We start from the raw sequence: 24,488 nt of genomic DNA on the forward strand, positions 1-24,488 counted from the left end.
TCAGCAAGATAGCCATTTTTACTATATTGATCCTGCCAATCCATGAGCATGGGAGATCTCTCCATCTTCTGAGATCCTTGATTTCTTTCTTCAGAGACTTGAAGTTCTTATCATACAGATCTTTCACTTCCTTAGTTAGAGTCACACCAAGGTATTTTGTATTATTTGTATTGTGAAGGGTGTTGTTTCCCTAATTTATTTCTCAGACTGTTTATCCTTTGTGTAGAGAAAGGCCATGAATTTGTTTGAGTTAATTTTATATCCATCCACTGTGCTGAATCTGTTTATCAGGTTTAGGTGTTCTCTAGTGGAATTTTTAGGGTCATTTATATATACTATCATATCATTTGCAAATAGTGATATTTTGTCTTCTTCCTTTCCAATTTTTATCCCCTTGATCTCCTTTTGTTGTCTAATTGCTCTGGCTAGGACTTCAAGTACAATGTTGAATAGGTAGTGAGTAAGTGGGCAGCCTTGTCTAGTCCCTGATTTTAGTGGGATTACTTCCAGCTTTTCTCTATTTATTTTGATGTTGGCTACTGGTTTGCTATAGATTGCTTTTATTATGTTTAGGAGTGGGCCTTAAATTCCTGATCTTTCCAAAACTGTTTTCATGAATGGGTGTTGGATCTTGTCAAATGCTTTCTCAGCATCTAACAAGATGATCATGTGGTTTTTGTCTTTTAGTTTGTTTATATAGTAGATTATGTTGATGGATTTCCATATTTTAAATCATCCCTGCATCCCTGGAATGAAGACTACTTGGTCATGATGGATGATAGTTTTGATGTATTCTTGAATTAGGTTTGCGAGAATTCAACCCAGCTCCTGTTATCCTTGGATCCTGTTGTCCTAAGATCCTGGGCATATTACAGTGCCTGGAAGTTGTGTCTCCTTTGAGGACCACGGAGCTGTCTAGTCAGTGATCCTAAGATCATGTGGAGAGTCCTCTGCAGACTGTAGGGGTGTCCACTGATTCAGCACCCAAGGTGACCCGGTGCTGGTGCAGACAGGAAGGGCGATATATTTCATTCATATATATATAAATATATATAAATCAATCAATGTAATCAATGTAAGCTATCAAACTTATATATATATATATATACACACATATATATATATATATACACACATATACATATATATTACATTAATATAATTTTGAAGAAATTACACATGGAACAAAAATATTGGATTTATTTTCAATGCTAAATTATACACACCATTCTATTCTACTTAAGCATCATTAATTGTGAGAAAATTGTTTCTTCAGTCTGAATATAGGTATTAGCACTTAAACTGTTCTCTTGAAGGAAATCTCTCATTTTTATTGATAGTACATATAGTTTATAGCAATTGTCTTGGTGAGGTATGCTTTCTTATCATCTCAGTGTCAAGGATAAATATTTTCAACTTTCTTTTTTTCATAAAACTTGTCGTTTATATTAATGCATCTAAAACAGAAAATTTATTTTGTGTATAATACATGTGTCAGATTATATACCAAGGAAAACAATGGAAGTAAAACTACGAGTCTGAAGATGTGACCTATTCATTGGTACAAAGTCACCTTTCTGAATAAAATTGATTTTACTAGAACTCCCAAAATGTTTAAAAGTGAATCTATTTAATAAGGATGGTTCAGGTTTCTTAACATTAGGAACTATTTGTGGCACTATTATAAGTTTTCACTCAACAAACTCCCAAAATTTGTCAAGCCTAGAATAACATCTATTTTTCCCTTTGCTTGAAAAATACATAATTTATGTTTTTATAACGTTTGAGTGTGGGGAGAGTTTATATCAATTTTCCTGAATTTCTTAACTACTAGCATGCATTTCTGTTAAATCAATTTTCCAACAAAGTGTTTCCTTTTTCTTTTTCTTTTTTTCATTTAAAACAAACTTAGAGTGGTGCTAATGCCTTGATATTGTGAGTTTATAGAAGTTTCTACACTTCCTATTTGAGATATTATTAACATCACTTTCCCAAAAATAGAACAGTATCTCAATACCGCAATAAAATGGAGCACAGGAAAGAGCCTGAATTACGTGCTAATCTTTGCTGAATACTCTGCAATCAATGTAAGCTATCAAACAATAAGAATGGAGGGCTTTGCTTAGAACTACTAGCATATAGAACCTCATTAAATAACTCAACCGATCAATTAGAGTGACTGCAAGGAGCATGATAAGACATTGGGGTTATAGCCAGTTTTTCTCATTAACTACTAACAAGCTAGTTCGCATGCTTTCTGAAACCATTACCCTCCCTGCCTCCCCACCCTGCCTATTAACTATAATCCTAACAACCGCACATCTGCTTATCACGGCCCTTCTTTAATTTGTCTAGTGAATCAATTTTGACCATATTTTCCTGATAGTTCCAGATTTTCCTCTTTTGGCAAAAGTATAAGTCCCAAATAATCTTATTTTTTCCTTATTAGCCTTTTCAATCTCATAAACAATATTCAGCAATAAAATGCGTGGCTAAAAATTTTGAGTATAAAATGAGCTGTGTAGGGAAGTGTCATGGCAATCAGGTGCGTTAATGTCAGGATCTGCCCCATGTAGGAGACTGTCTTAATTAGACAGAAAGTCTCCTTTGTCTTGACAGAGGACATTCTGTTTACAGGGAGGGCTGTAATGAAGTCAGTGGTAATGCTAAATGAACCTTCTCTTGGGTCTTAACAAGAGGATGCAAGAATTCCCTTCCAGAGATTATTTTCAGCACTGAGATAGAAATCTACCTCAGCTAATTGGAGCTTATTATTTAGAATGTTTTACCTTAAATGCAGCTGTTTAGGAGTTATGTTTAATAGATAGGTTCTTAATATTCAAGAGTACATCTCACCATGTTAGACCATGGGCTTTTTGTAACATAAATCTGAGTCTTTTCTTCCGTCTCTGTTTCTAGGACAAACCTCTTTCTCTCCACTTAAGGATTTGTGGTAATGGTTTGGAATCAGGAATATTATGGGATGAGAGTGCCCTAATACAAAGTCAAAGCTCCCTGTATAGTTATCGCAGAATCATAGAAAATTGCCTAGCCTCCTTGGTGAACACGAAGTTCAACCTAAAATGAAGTCAGTTTTGTTTGCTTTTATTCTTCTCATTTTAAAAATTTATACAACCTTTCTATTTTAAAGATTCTTTAAATTTAAGATTATAATACAATCATATCGTTCCCTCTTCCCTTTCCTCCCACCAAAGCTTCTCAGAGTCCTTTCTTGCTATCTTTCAAATTCATGTTCTCTTTTTCATTGATCTAACATCCATATGTGCATATATATTCATTATATTGTAACATATAACCTGATAAGTTCATATAATGTTACTTGTATGCATGTTTTAGGCCTTACAGTTTGGTACTGGAAAAATCAACTGGTGTGCTCTTCCCTGGGGAGGCCATTAATTACCCTTGTTCTCGGCACTCTCCAATTGCCTGAGGTTCTTTATGTAGTGTTGGCTTCTTATGGCCTTTTTTTCCATCAGTGGTGCCCTGCCCACTGGTGTTCTTGATCATCTCAGGTTTGAGTAAATTATTCCCATGAAATGATTATAAAAGTAAATATTAGTTGGTTTTCTATATAATATACTTTATCATATGCATATCCATTGGATGGTTATTGGTGAAAGTGGAGTTGTTTTCCTATTGGTTTTGGAGGATACATTAAACTACTCAGACTACTAGCTCAGACAGGCTGAGAGTTTATAACACTGGGAAAGCAGTTACTGGGTTTGAATTATTTAAATAGTGTCCATCACTCTTGAATTTTCTTTGCTAAAGACATCTTCTCTCCATAAACCTGGTAAGTAATGGCTATTCAAACTGAATAATACATGGCTAGTGTCTAGAAAGTAATGTCCCAGGGAGTGCTCTGTGTGTACTTTAAATAACTGGGATAATATCACTTAGCAAAATTTATTATTTATTATGTTTGCAAAGTACATTTGTCACATCCTGTCTTTAGTCAAGCTTTACATTGTGAGAAACAAAACCTCAATCCTATTCAGAATGTAAAACCCTTTACAGTGCAGATTCAAAGTATTTAATGGCAGCAATCTGTAGTAATTAACAAAATTATTTAAATTAACAGTTTAATAGTATAATAATATGAAATGCATCAGTGAATGCATTATAGATTAATAAATTGAGGTCTCCTAAAATGTGGAAGTTGATAATATATAGTACAATTTGAAGCTTCTCATATAAAAAGCTATAAACGTAACAGACTGGACTATAGGAAAACATGACATACTAATAAAAGTAGCATTTGTAAGAATGAGAAATACATGAGTTGTATTTTATTTTTAAGTTAAATTGCTTTATAAATGGGAAGTTGAAAGGCATAAGGAAGTTCTTGTTTTTTATATTGCAAAACAGGCATTTTACTTTGGGGTGTAAACTTCCTTACGAATTTTTCCCATTCATATAATGCTTAGTGAACTATTACAATTTAGGCATGGAAAGGTGGCTGTTATTAGGTGATGGAAATGGAATCCTTACTAATGGAATTAGTACCTATTTGCATTTTCCATCTCTCTCAGTTCTCTGTTGCAAAGAGACAAGAAGAGGATCAACAGCAAATCTGGAAGAGAGCCACACCTGATCAGTTGGTTCTCTGTTCTCAGACTTTCGCCTCCAGAGATGGGAGAGATTTGTATTTACTTTAATTTTTAAATTATTGAATATTTCTCTCCTATAAAGAAATTAAAACCACACTTTATTTTGTGTATAACAAAACAATTTATTAAATATTAAATTATACTAACACTGAAATAAATTTTTGATATACTTTAAACATGAAGAAAGAGGAAAGTTTTTGATTATAAATTCCCTACTTAAAAACAAATTAGCCAACAAACAAAAAAAGCTACATAGCTTTTTCTGAATGGACCGAGGATACAAATGCTTTTAGCTGCATTTTGCTGTAGTCATCCACTATTTCTGTATCTTACAGTCTTTCACCTCCTCTTCCACAGTGATCCTTGAGCAACTAGAGAAGAATATGTTATAGATGCCCTAATCAGCACTGAGCACTCCTTAGGTTTTCTGTGTTCCATAGTATCTCCTGCAAAAAGAAACTTCTCATATGAACGTTGAGAAATGCACTAATCTATGGTTATAACAACTAAGTCTTTTCGAGCTGGTTTAATACTATATACATTTAGGAGAATAAGAGGTAGATTCCCTAAGTCCTAGGACCTATCTGGTCACAGGTTTTTGAACCAGTAATGGTGCCAGGAACAGATTTTATCTTGTGTAGTTAGCCTTAAGTCCAATCAGAAAGTATTTGATTACGCCAATATTGTTTCTGCCACTATAGCACCAGTATGCCTTGCCATATTAGTCATTAATTATAGCTCACTGGGTCCAGAGATGGGTAAGACTTATGATGTCATCAATGTGCATAGTGCCTTTCAGCACTATGAACACTAGCCAGTGTAGGTGAAGTTTCCAGTTACAGAATAGGAAACTCCTCCTGGCCCTGGGATTTTATTTGACTGTGTCTGAGAAGTCCATTGTCTCCCTGATATATGGTAACTTTATCCAGACCTTTTATTCATGTACATTATATATTTTAGGAAGATTCTGCTGTCTCTAAACTCCATTTTGTTTTCCTCTGTGCATTCTGTAACATGGCTGTGGTGCTTGGGACTGTCCTCCTGGGCCAGGAAATCAAGAATGGAGCTCTAGTAGTATGAACTTAACTTGGAATCTAAGCCTCGATGACCACATCAGTACTGCCATTTCAGTTCTAGATTGTCTTGCTTCTGCAAGAAATCAGTTCCTCTCTCCATCTGCTCTTTTGATTTCCCATCATATGTGGTTTCACTTAAATAATAGTGACATGACTTATTTAATTAAAATTCTTAGATAATTTCTTTTGCCTAGATCGACAACATGTTCAAAAGAAGCACTTGAACCTGTAAACTAAACTGATTGGCAACGATCAGACCAGTTTTGATAAAATGAGGCTTATGTCAGATAATTCTGGAAAGTCGAGGTCACTGTGCACAAACGTGCCTGTGGGGTATATCTATCTCTGAAAAGGACTCCAATTCTATCCAGATGAAAAGCCAAGGATGGAAACCACATTTGTGGTAATTTTCCATTTTGGTCTGTAGGTTTTATTTCACACAATTTAAAGCTTTGACTAAAGAAAGTATTTGCTTCAGCAGGGATCACTTCATCAGATAGAAGAATCGCAGATGTGAATTCAGAATTGTCAGCTCAGCAGTCTACAGATATCCCACTGATATTGATTGAAATCCAAGTCATATCCATGTTGTAACACTGAGAAGATGAGGCTTCGTCACTAAATGCTTTCGTTTCCTTAAGACATAGACTTCCAGTCAATTTTATCTATTTATACCTGGAAGTATTAGACAGAATTTCTTCCCTTTAAATTTTACAGTATTGTATCTACTGTCTTACATAGTAGTAAGTATTCCTCTATTACTCTCACATTATTTCTCTCCATCTTTTCTTACTCTTTATCTTAAGTTCTTCCCTATGTACTAGACTGTAAACTCTTGAGTGTGCATGGACAAACTTTGCTCTCCCAATGTTAAAAATCTTAAGAAATCATTGTTTAATTGAATTAGCTTTCTAAGTTGTTTGTCTAGGGATGAAAAGTCAAGTTTCTTCATTTTAATTATTTATTCTTCTTCAGAAACCAAGTCAATTGCCGACTTTAATCATATGAAATGGTGAAAATTGTAATGGTTGTATTTACTGTTAATTACCATTTTTGACTCTGAACAATGAAGTGAAAAGTAATTTGTATGTAATTTGTGGCTTCCTTATCTTAAGCAGAATGGCCACTGCATGTGTGATAACTTTGTCAAATGTAAACGATGCAGTTACACCTTGCTTCTTGTCTTAATTCAATCAAATGTAAATATAGGTCTGTGATTGCTTTTGGTTAGGCGTCTCTGTATTTAGGGTGTGGAATATATGCACATATTTCAAGAATTGATTTATTGTGACCATACTTTGGTTTTGGTTGTGGCGAAACATCTTTTAGTGATTAAGGATTTAGTAGTACACTTTTGTACAAAGAACAATCTTCCATTTAGTCTATTCCCATCACCTATTCATTTATGTCCAAAGGACATTGAAAGTAAAATGTCTAGAACATCATGGGGAGTCAGTATAATGATGAGTCTGTGTGACCTTGCTATGACAATCATTTCACACATTTATGAAACTGAAACAGTATTCTTAAAGAAAATGTACTTTGATGCATGTTAAACCACTAACATTTTTATTCGATATTTTCATTTACATTTCAAATGTTATCTCCTTTCCTGGTTTCACTTCCAAAAACCCCCTATCCCCTCCTGCCTCCCCCTGATCACCAACCCACCCACTACTGCTTCCTGGCCCTGGCATAGAGCCTTCACAGGACCAAGGGCTTCTCCTACCATTGATGACCGACTAGGCCATCCTCTGCTACGTATGCAGCTAGAGCCATGAGTCTCACCATGTGTACTCTTTGGTTGGTGATTTAGTCCCTGGGAGCTCTGGGGGTACTGGTTAATTCATATTGTTGTTCGTCCTATGAGGCTGCAAACCCCTTCAGCTCCTTGGGTCCTTTCTCTAGCTACTCATTGGAGACCCTGTGCTCAGTCCAATGGATGACTGTAAGAATCCACTTTTGTATTTGTCAGGCACTGGTAAAGCTTCTCAGGAGACAGCTATATCAGGCTCCTCTGAACAAGCATTTCTTTGCATCCACAATAGTGTCTAGGATTGGTGGTTGTTTATGGGATGGATCCCCAGGTGGGGAAGTCTTTGGATGGTCATTCCTTCAGTCTCTGCTTCACATTTAGTCTCTGTAACTCCTTCCATGAGCATTTTGCTCCCCCTTCTAAGAAGGATAGATGTATCCACATTTTGATCTTCATTCTTCTTGAGTTTCATATGGTTTGTGAATTGTATCTTGGGTATTCCGAACTTCTGATATAATATCCACTTTTCAGTGGGTGCATATCATGTGTGTTCTTTTGTGATTGGGTTTTCTTACTCAAGATGATATCCTCCAGATCTATCCATTTGCCTAAGAATTTCATAAATTCATTGTTTTTAATAGCTGAGTAGTACTCCATTGTGTAAATGTACCACATTTTCTGTATCCATTCCTCTCTTGAGGGACATCTGGGTTCTTTTCAGCTTCTGGCTATTATAAATAAGGCTGCTATGAACATCGTGGAGCATGTGTCCTTACTACATATTGAAACATATTATGGGTATATGCCCAGGAGTGATATTGCTGGGTCCTCAAGTAGTAATATGTCTAATTTTCTGAGGAATAGCCAAATTGATTTCCAGAGTGGTTGTACCAGCTTGCAATCCCACCAGCAATGGAGGAGTGTTCCTCTTTCTCCACAACCTAGCCAGCATCTGCTGTCACCTGAGTTTTTGATCTTAGACATTCTGACTGGTGTGAGGTGGAATCTTATGGTTGCTTTGATTTGCATTCCCCTGATGACTAAGAATGTTGAACATTTCTTTAGGCGCTTCTTAGCTATTCGGTATTCCTCTGTTGAGAATTCTTTGTTTGGCTTTGTACCCCATTTTAATAGGATTATTTGTTTCTAACTCCTTGAGTCTTATTTAGACTTATTTGAATCTAACTTCTTGAGTTTTTTGTATATATTGGATATTATCCCTCTATCAGATGTAGGATTGGTAAAGATCTTTTCCCAATATATGTTGGTTGCTGTTTTGTCCTATTGACAGTGTCCTTTGCCTTACAGAACTTTTGCAATTTTATGAGGTCCCATTTGTCAATTCTTGATCTTAGAGCAAAAGCTATTGATGTTCTGTTCAGGAAAATTTCCCCTGTGCCCACATGCTTGAGGCTCTTCCCCACTTTCTTTCTATTAGTTTCAGTGTATCTGGTTTTATGTAGAGGATCTTGACGCACTTGGACTTGAGCTTTGTACAAGGAGCTAAGAATGGATTGATTTGCATTCTTCTACATGCTAACCACCATTTGATCCGGCACCATTTGTTGAAAATGCTGTCTTTTTTCCACTGGATGGTTTTAGCTCCATTCTCAAAGATCAATTGACCATAGGTGTGTGTGTTCATTTCTGGCTCTTCAATTCTATTCCATTGATCTACCTGCCTTTCACTGTACCAATTCCATGCAGTTTTTTATCACAACTGCTCTGTAGTACAGCTTGAGGTCAGGGATGGTGATTCCACCAGAAGTTATTTTATTGTTGAGAATAGTTTTGCTACCCTAGGTTTTTGTTATTCCAGATGAATTTACAAATTGCTCTTTCTAATTCTGTGAAGAATTGAGTTGGAATTTTGATGGGGATTACATTGAATCTGTAGATTGCTTTCAGCATGATGGCCATGTTTTCTATATTAATCCTGCCAATCCATGAGCATGGGATATGTTTCCATTCCTCTGAGGTCTTTTGAAAAGATCCGCTATGCTCACAGAAAGAAATTGAAACCACTAGCGTTTTTAGTATTCTCAATCTATTAGCGTCTTTTAGGTCTTTAACATGAATGATATGTGTGGCACTGCACTTTGTATTTAAACAAAATCCTGACTGAATGCTTTTATTTAGAGATTTAGTAGGTTATGGTTTATTTTTGACTATAGAATACTTTGGAATCTCAAAGTCTAACTTATCTCAAATAGCATATATATATACATATATATTCCTTCATCTTCTGGCTATTTCATGACTATGAACTACTATCTACAACCTCTCACTTGTGATCACAAAACACATTCAAGTTAAGATTTTCCTGACAAAAGACTTAAAGACTAGGGAATAACATATTGAAATTTTAATGTAAATCTTCCTGCTTTTTATGCCTTATCTAATAAGAGTTGATTCCTTCAGAATGATGGCTTGGCACGCTATTCTGATTTATAGACAAGCACATTAGTATTCTGTAAGGAATCATGGAGGAACTCATATGGAAATTGTTTCTTTATAAAGTATGTTTCCAGTTCCTATATTTTAATGCTTAAAGAGTTTTGTTTCCTGAGAAGGTTATATTTGTTTTACCTAAAGGGATCATCCAAAATGAATGGATTCACAGCAGGCACAAGTAAAGGATGAAGAAGAAGGGAGTCTTTCCAATGTCTTATATTGAAAAATGTGTATGATTGTGGTAAAAAATATTTTTTTGTTTGCTATGGAATTGATGAGATGTGAGGATATATACCAATATTTTATGCTGAGATTTCATCTTCATTATAATGTATTAAAAGGCTGAAAATTTACTCTAACTATGGTGTTCAGAGGACGGATCTTGGAATGTGATTAGGATCAAGTAATCCCGGGAGCTTCCATGATTGCATCCAAATAGATTTATAGTAGAAGGGGAGGGACTAAGTGGTGACACACCCATGTGCTCCATGTTTATCTCTGTGACTCAGTCATATAGAAAGTCATCCTTGTGTGTCAACTTACAGAGCTCTGAGCTAAAATAAGCTTCTTTTGAAAATACAGGCTATGTTCTTTCATGTTTCTGTGGCCAAAATACTTGATTAAATGTTACTTAAGGGATGATTTGCTCTGGCTCATGGTCCTGGCATGTTTCAGTCTATCATAGTAGAAAGGATGATGGGATGGTCCATGGCTGCAGAAGCATATGACAGAGGCTGTCATATGGCAGTAGATTAGGAAGTAGAGAGACTAGTTGCAGCAATGAGCCTTGTATGATCTTTAAAGACTGGTGTTTGTAATGTATGTCTATCACCTCAGCCTCAACCCTCTAAAGCTTTTCCAGGATAGCATCCACAATTGCAGGACAAGCATTTAAAACAGGAGCCTTTGGGAAATTTCAGCTTATCTTAGTTTTGTTTTCATTACAGCAACAAAGACAGACTAATTCATGACCTAAATCTTAAAATACTTAAGAATCTTAGTTAGCAAGGTCATTCCACTCTAATAGAAAGTAAGAGAGAAAAAAAAGCCATTTTGTGTCTCACTGCAGTTGAGCTTGTACCTGGTGAACCCTTCAGAACAAAACTCTACTGCAATGTTGGGTTTACATTCATATTCCAATTCATCAGCTCAATGTAATATTGCCTCTGATGGTCATCAATTTATTCCTTTTAAATGTGGATGCAGTTGAGATAACCCGAGGACAAATAGACATTTTCAACATCTACTTCGATGATAGTATTCTAAAATAGCACATGTAATTCGTGCCAGAATTAGAAAGATTCATGACTAATCTCCATTGCATAGCACTTGGGGCAAGATTAATACTGTAAAGTGTTTTAATCTTTTGATATATAAATATTCCCAGAAAGAAATCACTTGTAGCTTTCTGTACATATGTTTCTGGCTTCTGATTTATAGGCAATAAAACCCATTATGCTGATATAGCGATTCTCCACTATGGTGCCACCTTAATGTTGATAATTATACCTTTCAGAATTATTATTTATCTGCATTTACATTGAGTTATAGGTGATAATTTGTTGTTGCTCTAATTTCATAGATAGATATTCTTTGAGAAGTCCTCTTGAAGGTAGGACCTGAATTATTTAATTACATTTATTTATTTAATTATGTATTTATTTATATCAGATATGTTGTGCACCTTGTGTGAATGTCAGATAACAACTAGTGTCAGTTGGGTTTGTCCTATGACCATGTGGGGCTGAGGACTGAAACTTATATCTTTGGACTTAGTAGCAGGTGCCTTTACTCTAAGAGCCATCTCAGTGACCCAGGGACCTCCACTGTTTTCATGGCTAACTTTTGCAGTATTTAAATTATGCTAACTTGTTAATACTCAGTCACTGAGGGAATGATCAACTATTCACAGTTTTGAATTGTAAAGAATAAATGAAAACTTCATAAAAAGAATCAGCCCCTTAAGAGTTTGGAGATCTAGAAAAGTCATTAGCTTTTGAACTGTTAACAAGGAAGTATGCAATATATGTAATAATATAATAACAGCTAGGGAATTCCTGTTATACAGGATATTGTTTTAAGCACTGTGGTGCTTTACCATAATCATCTTTAGGACACTATCATACACTATTCTCATTATCACTTCATAGAGGAGGAAACTGCAATTCAAAGTAGGCAAAAAACACTTGAATAATTTCTCCTGTAGCAGTTGGGAATGAATACAGAGACACTCAGCCAGACAATATTCAGAGATGGAGAGACCTTAGAGCACTCAGTCTTAAATGGGGCAGACTATTCAAATTCCCCTGCCCTCAGAGATCAGGGAGCTTCTTAGAAGAGGTGGCAGGGAGAGGAAGATGAACTAGGGGGCACAGAGGACACCAAGAAAACAAGGCTTTCTAAATCAACAAGATCAACATACATATGAATTCATAGAGCCTGAAGCAAGGTACACAGAGACTTCATGGTTCTGCACTAGATGGAGCTACAGCTGAGAGATGAAATAGATATACACTCCCATCCCTAATCCAGAAGCTATCTCCATTAGATAACCACTTGCAAATGAATATTTAGTCTTCTACAAGGGAGTCTCAAGGTAGGCTGCATTCTCAGCAGTAGATGACCAGCAGAAAATAAACTCCACAGGAAAACAAATAATTAACAAAACAACCTTGATTAAGGACTTAAGAACAGAACTAGTTATTGGCAAGACTGGGATCCAGATTCAAAGCCTTGGGTTCAAGAGCCCATGTTTTTATAATACTGTATTTTCTTCTCTAAAAAAAAATCTTCCTTTGCAAATGGGTGTGATAGAATTTTCTTATTGAGCATGTGGAAGCTATGTGTCCAATCTCCAGGCCCATCAAAAATGCAAATAACAGAAATAGCTTGTATATGAATAGTATACTTTACTGTTCACAAAGCTATGTTAAATTAGACATTTATTATTAATAAAATTTTAATCACTGCATCCAGAAAGTTGTAGAATCATTTATTTAGTGATGTTTTTTAACTTGGCTAAAAGGTTATATTTTGGAAAATGTAGCTTTTATTAAGAAGATTTACATTTTTCAGCTTGTAGCAATTTATTTCTTATTATTTCTGTCATACAAATGTATGGGTATATACAAACATTTGTCAGCACATAGTTGGAACTTTATTCCAGAGAAATGACAATTGTGTTCATATGAAAATTTTAGTCACAGAAATTTACTGAGGCTTTATTTATCATACCCACAAAGTGAAAATACTTCGTATACTTTGATGTGAATGTGTATCGACCCATACCCTGTTGAAAAAAAAAAGAACTATGAAGTAGCAGGAAGGAGCAAACCATGAATATGTAATAACCTGGATGATATCTAGTACATTAGGCTTTTTAAAAAAACTCAATTCTAAATAGTTATATAGCACATAATTCTACTTACATCCTATGCAAGGATTGGAGTGTCTAGAATGGCACAACATGTCAGGAGCTTCCAGGTCTTAAAAGGAGACTAGAAAACACAGCTGTGAAAGTTCAGCATGTGAGCATTTTGGTGATGAAGGATCTCTATCTTGAAAACATTAATATCAATATCTTGGCTGTGATATTCTACTACTGCACAGAAAGATAGATTCCCTATAGCAACTAAGTAAATAATATATGCAATCTGTCCTTATTCTTTTTATAAATGTGTGAGTCTGTGCCAAACTCAGAAAAAAACTTTATTTTAAAAGGCAAAAATAAATTCTCAAAATTTTCAGTAATGCTATACTCAAGCATATTAATTTTAGGAAACTTGTGGCCTATTGTTTTAAATGGTTTGGCTTTTACAGGAGGAGAAGATATCATGAAGACTATGTAGAAGGCTACAGAATAAAAATTCTGAGTGCAATAGGTCAGAACTCTCAGCAGAAGATGTTGCCATATTTCTCTGATGTTTATAAAATTAATGCATTTTATCAAACATTTCAGAGGTATATTAGATTTGATGTCATTTATATATTTTATGTGATCTCTGTCCTGGTTGTGTTTGGTTATGAGCTCACCAACTGTGTCATCTCCTAATACAGTAAAGAAGAACACAGAGGAAATCTGCTATGCATATGGCCATGAAAGTGATCCTGCCTCCTTGGACATAGATGATCCACCATCTTGAGAGACCTGATGGACAAAAATCTGTCACCATTTTAATTTCTTTCATGTATTTATGGATTAGAACTATGAGCCAGGTTAACGGGACATTGTTGGTTTAATCAAAATTATCCTTGGATACTCATGGTTTAAATCACCCTCAGCTGGTAGTGCTGTTTTGTAAGGTTATGAAACTTTCAGGAAGTGGGGTCAGGCTATGGCAATAGGCCACTGGGAAAGATCTTTAGTGGTCCACTTTCCCTACCTACATCCTTTCTTGAACTCTGCTTCTGGGTCTATCATGATTATTTCTGAGAAGGAGGCTTACCTCTGTTCTCATTTGGGTTCATGTTGAGGAGTAGCTGTGTGGACCTACTATTGCTTCTGTGAATCATCTTAGTGTGTCTCTTCTTTGGATATGATATTTTTTGTTTGAGGAAGTAGTTTCAATTGAATATAGTTTGTATGGAAAACTAGCAATTTGGATATATCTAAATGTAATTTATGTAGTAAATTTTCTTTCTTTGCTCATTATACATAGCTGTATGCATATGATTTATATTATTTTAGGGGCCTTTTCCTCCACATACTGCTTGAACGATAATGTGTTCAGTCATTGTGGCATCATTACTGTCATCTATGAGGAATAGTAGAGATTAAAATGCAAATCCCATCGCCTTATTTAAAGTATCCCTTCCTCCCTACAGGGCATATTCAGAAGGAAATGGGCTAGGTAGCCATCAGATTGGGTTCTTTCCCTTCCATTACTATTTCTCACCTGCTTGGAATGGTTCCTATTCAAATTTCCTTTATAAAAGAATGTTTCTGAACACTAAAATTAAACTATAGATTTTTTTCTCATAGAAGTCATTTTAAAAGGAAATTCTTTCCCCAACTATCAGGACATGATCAAGCTGCACGTTATCAGTGTCTGATCCATACCTGCTAGTGTTCTCACCTTGGCAGGTCTCCTGTGGCTTATAGCAGTCACACATCACTGTATTATCAGATATCACAGCAAACGTTTTACAAGTCATGCATAGATAGGCTACTGTATTTTAGAGATCACCAAAATATTTTTCTTCCAGATTTCAGGTTGATTTAAGAGATAAAGAGATGCTTTTGATAGAGAAGTCCCAAAGATGGTCAACATATTATCAGATCTCAAGGTAAATGGGAGGACACTCTCAGCAAGGAGTCACGTACACTTTTTTTAAATTCAAAGCTTTAGTTTGGGTATTATTTTTTAAAAATCAATTTCTCTGAGATCTAAATATAAATACCTATAAAAATGTTAAATTTCCCACAATGTCATATTTTCTAGAACTAAAAATGCCCATATTATTTTTTATGTATTATGTCTTATTATGAAGGAAATAAAATCTACAGTGGCGTATATAAAAGTTTAAAGGGGTAGAAGAAATTTCTGTTACACAAGAAATAAGCATGAGTATTTTGAAGTTTGATGTCCAGTTTTTTCTCTCTGATTTTCTTAACATTGTTGAAATTAGAGTGGTGGTAAAGATTTACTGTAATATTTACAGTAAATATAAAGTTAGCATTGGATCTTGTGTAAAACCTTATAGACATTCTAATGGATAGAAAAGCTATACATTGTAAATGAGCTTGAAATTATCCTTATTTATCCATTTCAGATTATATGTGTTATTTTTAGAATTTTCAATGCAACAGGTATGAATGAACTTTGGCAAAAATTTCTCTTTTAAAGAGTACTGAAGAAGGAGTAGATCTAGGGAAAAGGGAGGGGAGGGGAGGGACTAGGAGGAGTGGAGGGAGGGAAAACTATGGTTGGATGGAATATAAGAGAAAGATTTGCATTTCCCTGATGATTAAGGATGTTGAACATTTTTCAGGTGCTTCTCAGCCATTCAATATTCCTCAGTTGAGAATTCTTTGTTTAGCTCTGTGCCCCATTTTTTAATGGGGTTATTTGGTTTTCTGGAGTCCATCTTCTTGAGTTCTTTATATATATTTTATATTAGTACCCTATCTGATTTAGGATTGGTAAAGATCCTTTCCCAATCTGTTGGTGGCTTGAGACTACCCCATCTGGGTGTCCATCCGATAATCAGCCACCAAACCCAGACACTATTGCATAGGCCAGCAAGATTTTGCTGAAAGGACCCTGATATAGCTGTCTCTTGTGAGGCTATGCCAGTACCTGGAAAACACAGAAGTGGATGCTCACAGTCAGCTATTGGATGGAACAGAGGGCCCCCAGTGGAGGAGCTAAAGAAAGTACCCAAGGACCTGAAGGGGTCTGCAACCCTATAGGTGGAACAACAATATGAACTAACCAGTACCCCCAGAGCTCTTGTCTCTAGCTGCATGTGTAGCAGAAGACAGGCTAGTAGGCCATCATTGGGAAGAGAGGCCCCTTGGTCTTGCAAACTTTATATGCTCCAGTACAGGGGAACACCAGGGCCAAGAACTGGGAGTGTGTGGGTAGGAGAGCAGAGGGGCGCGGTATAGGGGACTTTTGGGATAGCATTTGAAATGTAAATGAAGTAAATACCTAATAAAAAAATTGGAAAAAAGAGAAAAGAATAACTATTTTTAAGAAGAGTACTTCTTTGACATGTTTGCAAGTACATAGTTGTTTTGACGACTTTGAATATTATTTGTTTTAATCTGTGTGTATCTGTGTGGGGTGGAAGAGGGGAGTGTCAGGGTAAGTACGGGTGTGTACAATGTGAGAGTGTGTGTTGACATCAATGTGTGAGTGCTGGTACACATAAAACTCATGAAGAGGTTGGTGGACAACTTCAGATGTCTGTTTTTGTTTCCTCTTTGTTTGAGACAAAGTGTGTTGTCCATTGCTGCGTATTTCAGGCTATTTGGCCCAATAGCTTCTTGGAGTCTTTCGTCTTGCCTCAAATCTCCATATAGGAGGCCTGGGATTAGATTTCTATTTCTTTGCCCTGATTTATGTGAGGTCTGGGGATTTGAGTTCAGGTTCTCATGCTCAGCATTGTTTTCAATACTGTTAGAGTAGCCAAAATACAGATAGTTAATTTCAGTTTAGTAGGGGCTCTATATCATAGGATAGTTTGAAAGTCATTTTAGAGTCACTAGGAAGAATTTCTTAGTCCTTCCATATCATCCAGTTCAATTTGATTTCTAACATTCCTGAAAAACATGCGGATTAAATATTAAAATATGGCCTCCACTCTCACTCCTTCCCGTCGGTGCGGAGCTCGGATCCGAGCAGCTCTCAGCCCGCCACAGCTTGGATGTGTGCTCAGGACAAGTGCTCAGCTCCTCCACTTGAGATCGATAGCCACTACACCAGCGCCACGGGCATCGGGGACTTGAACTAGCTGAGTGCAGCCATCCCTGCCACACGAGTGGAGGTGTCAGTGTCCTGCAGTTTGGAAGAACTGACATGATCGATAATACTTTGAATCCTGGTTTTGTAAGAAAATTTATTCTGGATTATTTCTTTGAAAAAAGAGAGAATGTTCGTTTTGACTTATATGATGTTGATTCAAAGAGTCCCTACTTGTCCAAACATGACTTTCTGGGACAAGTGCTTTGTACTTTGGGGGAGATTGTTGGTTCACAGGGAAGTTGCCTGGAAAAGCCAATAGTAGGAATTCTAGGCAGGAAATGTGGAACAATCATACTGACGGCAGAGGAGCTAAACTGCTGCAGGGATGCTGTGTTGATGCAGTTCTGTGCAAACACATTGGATAAGAAGGATTTCTTTGGGAAGTCAGATCCTTTCCTTGTATTTTATCAAAGCAATGAGGATGGTAGCTTTACAATTTGTCACAAGACAGAAGTGGTCAAAAACACTCTAAATCCTGTGTGGCAAGCGTTCAAGATCTCAGTGCGAGCATTGTGCAACGGGGACTATGACAGAACAATCAAGGTAGAAGTGTATGACTGGGACCGAGATGAGAGTCAGGATTTCATTGGAGAATTCACGGTGGCCTATGGAATGGCACTGAAGGCTGTAGGAGAAATCGTTCAAGATTATGACAGCGATAAGATGATCCCAGCCCTGGGTTTTGATGCAAAGCTGCCTCCAGATGGAAGGATATATCACGAGTTTGCCTTGAATGGCAACCCTCAGAATCCTTACTGTGACAGCATTGAAGGTGTCATTGAAGCTTACTATAGAAGTCTGAAGTCTGTCCAGTTGTATGGGCCAACCAACTTTGCTCCCATAATAAACCACGTAGCAAGATTCACATCCTCTGTAAAAGATGGCTCCCAGTACTTTGTGCTCCTCATTGTGACGGACGGTGTCATCTCAGATATGGTGCAAACTAAAGAATCCATAGTTGATGCCTCAAAGCTTCCCATGCCAATAAAACAGTAGGTGTGGGACCTGCAGAATTTGATGCAATGGTTGAATTGGGTGGAGATGATGTAAGAGTTTCCTCCAAAGGGAAATATGCTGAAAGAGACATTGTACAGTTTGTGCCATTCAGGGATTATATTGACAGAACTGGAAACCACATACTCAGCATGGCGAGACTGGCCAAAGATGTCTTAGCTGAGATTCCCGAGCAGTTCCTCTCCTACATGAGAGCCAGAGGAATCAAGCCATCACCGGCATCCCCGCCGTACACCCCTCCTACACACGTGCTGCAGACGCAAATATGACCACACCCAGATGCTGATGTCCCTCACTCGTCAGTCAGAACTGCGAAGCCTGTGCTTTGATCCTGGTGCTCTGCTTTGAACCAGGGAATGAGACACTTTCTCAGTTTGGTTTCAGCAGTCCTGGAAAATGTGCTTTCTTGGATCCAAAACTAATTCTCTTCCTAAACCAAAACTGTAAATAGGGTTGTTGCATGAGCAACGGGGAAATTGTTTAAGATGCTTGACGCAAAGTAGAGATGTCTTCTCTAATTTTTGAATTTTTTTTTGTCGTTGTTCTCGACAGAATAGTAAATTTCCAATGTATTATTGGGAAAAAGCACAAGCTACATTTTTAACACAAATGTTGTCCTTGACTGCTACATATATAGGCCGGCAGTCTCTATGTCGATGTTTACTTGTTACTACTTTTTAAATTTCAATACCTTTATAGCTGTTCTTAAGAGTAAGTTTTAAATAATGAATCCTTTTTTTTTTCTAAATTGCAATATCTATAATCACAGGAGCAATATCTCTTTGAATGACTGTCTGGACATTCATGGTATGAGTAAGGAAGGGAAGAGAAGGAATTAGAGTCTACTTAGTGATTAATATCTGTTTGGGCCAACAGTGGGAGTTTCAACTTATAAACAGATGTGGCCCTGTAATATGCATTTTTTTTCATGGACTTCGGGTTTAAATTTAGACTGCAGTCAATTTATCTTTCAAATGCCAACTAGAAGCAATGAACAGGCAAACATCGTGAACTGTTAATGCACAGAATATACTTTGTATAAAAACCACCATCCTTATAACACTATGATTTAGTGTGTAAAAACAAGAGTATATAACTCCAAACCATGTAGCAGGTGTATTGAACTTTGTATCCAGTTATATCCTGTCTAGATATTTTGATTCAAAGGGATACTGGCTCTCTTGCTTGGGATTTATGTTCTCACCCTTCCATCTTGCCTTCACCGGTTGCACAGGCTGGAGTCTCTTGTGAATTCTCAGTTCAATGTATACAACCCTGTGACTTAGCACACAACACGTTTGTGAAATAAACTCATCCCTCTGCCCCAACCTGCCTGTTTGTGAAATAACCCATCTCACTACCTTGACCTGCCTGCTCACAACCAATTCTAAATAGTTTTCAATGTACAGTTTTTATACGAACTACAGTTTTGTGAAGTTACGTCTACATTTCTTTAGAACAAATGGCCTTAAATTCTTACAGAATTGCCTTCAAAATACAGAAATGTGGACTTATTTGTTGTTCTTTTTTGTGTCAACAGTGTGACTGCTTTCTAACCTCTCTGCTTCCCCCTCTTTGCTACTTGGATTGTTCCTATTGTGTGTGCTCTTGCCACAACTTGGCCTATGGTGACTTTTATAAGCATAAAACTGTTTTACTGGAGAATATGCATAATCCTCATAGCTAACAGTCACAGTTACATAACTGTGATGTGAATTGTCCATTTTTAAGTACCTATTAAAACATTTAAAAGGAAAAAATATTAAAATATTATAGACAAAGCACCTATGCAAATGTTAATGTAGTCTTCATTAATGCCACATTATTCAGAAAGCATTTTTATAGGATTAGTTCCTGTGTCAAATGACTATTCTAGTTTACCCAATCTGTGATCTAGGACAGTTACTGTACCAAGTTTATACAGTTATTACAGGAATACTTGTTCCTATATAAATGCAGGGAGAAACAGAAGTCTATCCTGTCACTACAGCAACATGAGTGTTTTTAGTGTTAATTGAGGCTAGCAACAGCTGATTAATCGTATGAGTAATGACTCATCATGGTAATGCTGAAACTATGATGTATTCACCACACACACCTGCACAATGAGCCTGCTGACTGATGCCATGTATTATCTGATGATAACCTAAGAGCCAATAATAAAAACTCTCCAAAAGCCATAATTGGCACAGATTCTTTACTATGCAACTGCTTGAAGAACTCATGAGGCACAGTGGTTTGTTTCGTTTATGAAAGTAAATCATATTCCCTGTCTACTCACGATGTGTTAAAATGGAAATCACATTTGGTTTGATCTGCAGATTTAACTCCTTACTATTGGTGCATGTTACCTACAAAAGATTTCTAGTGGATCGACCATGTTTTTAATATTTATAAATGTTACTTTTGGACAAAAAGATTTTTCTACTATTATCTTTTCTCCGTGTTACTACTACTTAATTTTCATTTCAGAAAAAGATATCCATGGAGATCTTAAATTCTGTACAAGGTTACTCACAGAATAAGGAGATCCAAGCTAACTAATGATCTCCTTCTTCATTGTCATTGGGTACTTAAAAATTTAACAAGCTACAATCCATATAGCCATAGAGAGTATGTATGAATGGATGGAGCAGGGCTGAATAGGGAGGGTAGAATGAGGAGGGGAAGTGGAAGAGAAGAGGTAGGCGAGGGAGGGAATGAATACAGGGATAGACAGTTAATATAAGTCCATTTGAAGGGCTCAATGGAAACTCAATACAATAAATACCTCTTCAAATATAGACAATAGGTACTTCTTAAAATATATACATATATGATGTGGACCTAAATGAAGTTGCCAAATAATGGGAGACAGAGCCCCAAATGGGTATCTCCCATCGTTGAATACCAGGAATGGGTTGTATCTAATTGAGTCATCCAAGAAAACCCACGGAAATACAAAAGCAATGTAGGCTATGGCCAAGGCTATTGAGTGCTCTCTTCTTACTGACAGTAAAGTCCTATTGCTGAAGACAATACCTACACAACTCATTAGACATGGAAAAGTTGTGCTGGTGCCTACCTAGAGCCTATATGCACACAGACTAGTGTTCATAGTGCTGGAAGGTATAGTACTACTAAAGGAGAAGGGTAAACATCAGTCATGCTACAAACCCTTCAACCTATCATGTTGGCCTGCGTGTAGGACACATTGGTACAATAGTTGTATAAAGCTTGTGGAACCAACCAGCAAAGATTGGATTTAAGGTCTACTTCACTAAGTTGGAACCCTTTACCTGATATGCTCAAAAACCCAAGGCAAAACTAAATTCTACTACTCTTCTAAATGAATTTAGCAATAAAGTTGCTCTTAATGATATTCTACTATACTTATAGATCAGTGTCTTGTTCAACCATCATTAGCAAAACCTCGGGTAGCAATGAGAAAAAATACAGACCTACAGCCAGAAATACATAGAGTAGGAAAATTGAAATATTATGTCCTAAATGGGATGTCTCCATCAAATACAGAATTCAGGAAGGACTCTACAGAAGAGGGGGCAGAAAGAGTATATGATCCAGAAATGATAGAGGACAGCAAGGAAAACTTTCTATCAAACACAGCATGACTGACATACATATGAACTTATGGAGACCCAGTCAGTGTGTACAAAGCCTACACAGTTCTGCACCAGATGAGGTCCTAGAACTGAAAGAAATGGATGAATGGCCTACCTCTATCCCAGAAACTTTCTCCAATTCCTAACCACTTGCAAATGAAAATTTCCAAGTTCCTTGGAAAAGAACTCACTGGGGAAACAAACTATTCTTTTTTTTTAAATTTTTTAATTTTTTTATTATTGGGTATTTATTTCATTTACATTTCCAATGCTATCCCAAAAGTCCCCCACACCCTCCCATACCCACACCCACCTCTTGGCCCTGGCGTTTCCCTGTACTGAGGTGTATAAAGTCGGCACGACCAATGGGCCTCTCTTTCCACTGATGGCCGACTAGGCCATCTTCTGCTACATATGCAGCTAGAGACACCAGCTCTGGGGGGGGTACTGGTTAGTTCATATTGTGGTTCCACCTATCGGGTTGCAGATTCCCCCAGTTCCCTGGGTAATTCCTCAAGCTCCTCCATTGGGGGCCCTGTGATCGATCCATCCAATAGCTGACTGTGAGCATCCACTTCTGTGTTTGCTAAGCCCTGGCATAGCCTCACAAGAGACAGCTGTATCAGGGTCCTTTCAGCAAAATCTTACTAGTATATGCAATGGTGTCAGCATTTGGAAGCTGATTATGGATTGGATCCTCGGGTATGGGAGTCTCTAGATGCTCCATCCTTTCATCTCAGCTCCAAACTCTGTCTCTGTAGCTCCTTCCATGGGTGCCTTGCTCCCAAAACAAGAAGGGGAAAAGTATCCACACCTTGTTCTTCGTTCTTCCGGAGCTTCATGAGTTTCGCAAATTGTATCTTATATCTTGGGTATTCTAAGTTTCTGGGCTAATATCCACTAATCAGTGAGTACACATTGTGCAAGTTCTTTTGTGATTGAGTTACCTCACTCAGGATGATGCCCTCCAGGTACAACCATTTGCTTAGGAATTTTATAAATTCATTCTTTTTAATACCTGAGTAGTACTCCATTGTGTAAATGTACCACATTTTCTGTATCCATTCCTCTGTTGAGGGGCATCTGGGTTCTTTCCAGCTACTGGCTATTATAAATAAGGCTGCTATGAACATAGTGGAGCATGTGTCCTTCTTACCAGTTGAGACATCTTCTGGATATATGCTCAGGAGAGGTATTGCAGGATCCTCCAGTAGTACTATGTCCAAATTTTTGAGGAACTGACAGACTGATTTCTAGAGTGGTTGTACAAGCTAGCAATCCCACCAACAATGGAGGAGTGTTCCTCTTTCTCCACATCCTCGCCAACATCTGCTGTCACCTGAATTTTTCATCTTAGCCATTCTGACTGGTGTGAGGTGGAATCTCAGGTTTGTTTTGGTTTGCATTTCCCTGATGATTAAGGATGCTGAACATTTTTTCAGGTGCTTCTCAGCCATTCAGTATTCCTCTGGCGAGAATTCTTTATTTAGCTCTGAGCCCCATTTTTTAATGGGGTTATTTGATTTTCTGGAGTCCACCTTCTTGAGTTCTTTGTATATATTGGATATTAGTACCCTATCTGATTTAGGATAGGTAAAGATCCTTTCCAAATCTGTTGGTGGCCTTTCTGTCTTATTGACAGTGTCTTTTGCCTTACAGAAGCTTTGCAATTTAAGGAGGTCCCATTTGTTGATTCTTGATCTTACAGCACAAGCCATTGCTATTCTATTCAGGAATTTTTTCCCCTGTGCCCATATCTTTGAGGCTTTTCCCCACTTTCTCCTCTATAAGATTCACTGTCTCTGGTTTTATGTGGAGTTCCTTGATCCACTTAGATTTGACCTTAGTACAAGGAGATAGGAATGGATCAATTTGCATTCTTCTACATGATAACCGCCAGTTGTGCCAGCACCATTTGTTGAAAATGCTGTCTTTTTTCCATTGGATGGTTTTAGCTCCCTTGTCAAAGATCAAGTGACCAGAGGAGTGTGGGTTCATTTCTGGGTCTTCAATTCTATTCCAATGATCTACTTGTCTGTCGCTATAACAGTACCATGCAGTTGTTATCACAATTGCTCTGTAGTACAGCTTTAGGTCAGGCATGGTGATTCCACCAGAGGTTCTTTTATCCTTGAGAAGAGTTTTTGCTATCCTAGATTTTTTGTTATTCCAGATGAATTTGGAGATTGCCCTTTCCAATTCCTTGAAGAACTGAGTTGGAATTTTGATGGGGATTGCATTGAATCTGTAGATTGCTTTTTGCAAGATAGCCATTTTTACTATATTGATCCTGCCAATCCATAAGCATGGGAGATCTTTCCATCTTCTTTGATCTTCTTTAATTTCTTTCTTTAGAGACTTGAAGTTCTTATCATACAGATCTTGCACTTCCTTAGTTAGAGTCATGCCAAGGTATTTTATATTATTTGTGACTATTGAAAAGGGTGTTGTTTCCCTAATTTCTTTCTCATCCTGTTTATCCTTTG

The 24,488-nt window shown here is 37.1% G+C and overlaps 1 pseudogene; it reads left to right on the top strand.

Annotated features, from left to right (window-relative positions):
* Gm5609 (predicted gene 5609) lies at positions 17,218–20,155 on the top strand (annotated as a pseudogene).

Source organism: Mus musculus, chromosome 8, assembly GCF_000001635.26.
Source record: "Mus musculus strain C57BL/6J chromosome 8, GRCm38.p6 C57BL/6J".
Classification (NCBI taxonomy): Eukaryota; Metazoa; Chordata; class Mammalia; order Rodentia; family Muridae; genus Mus; species Mus musculus.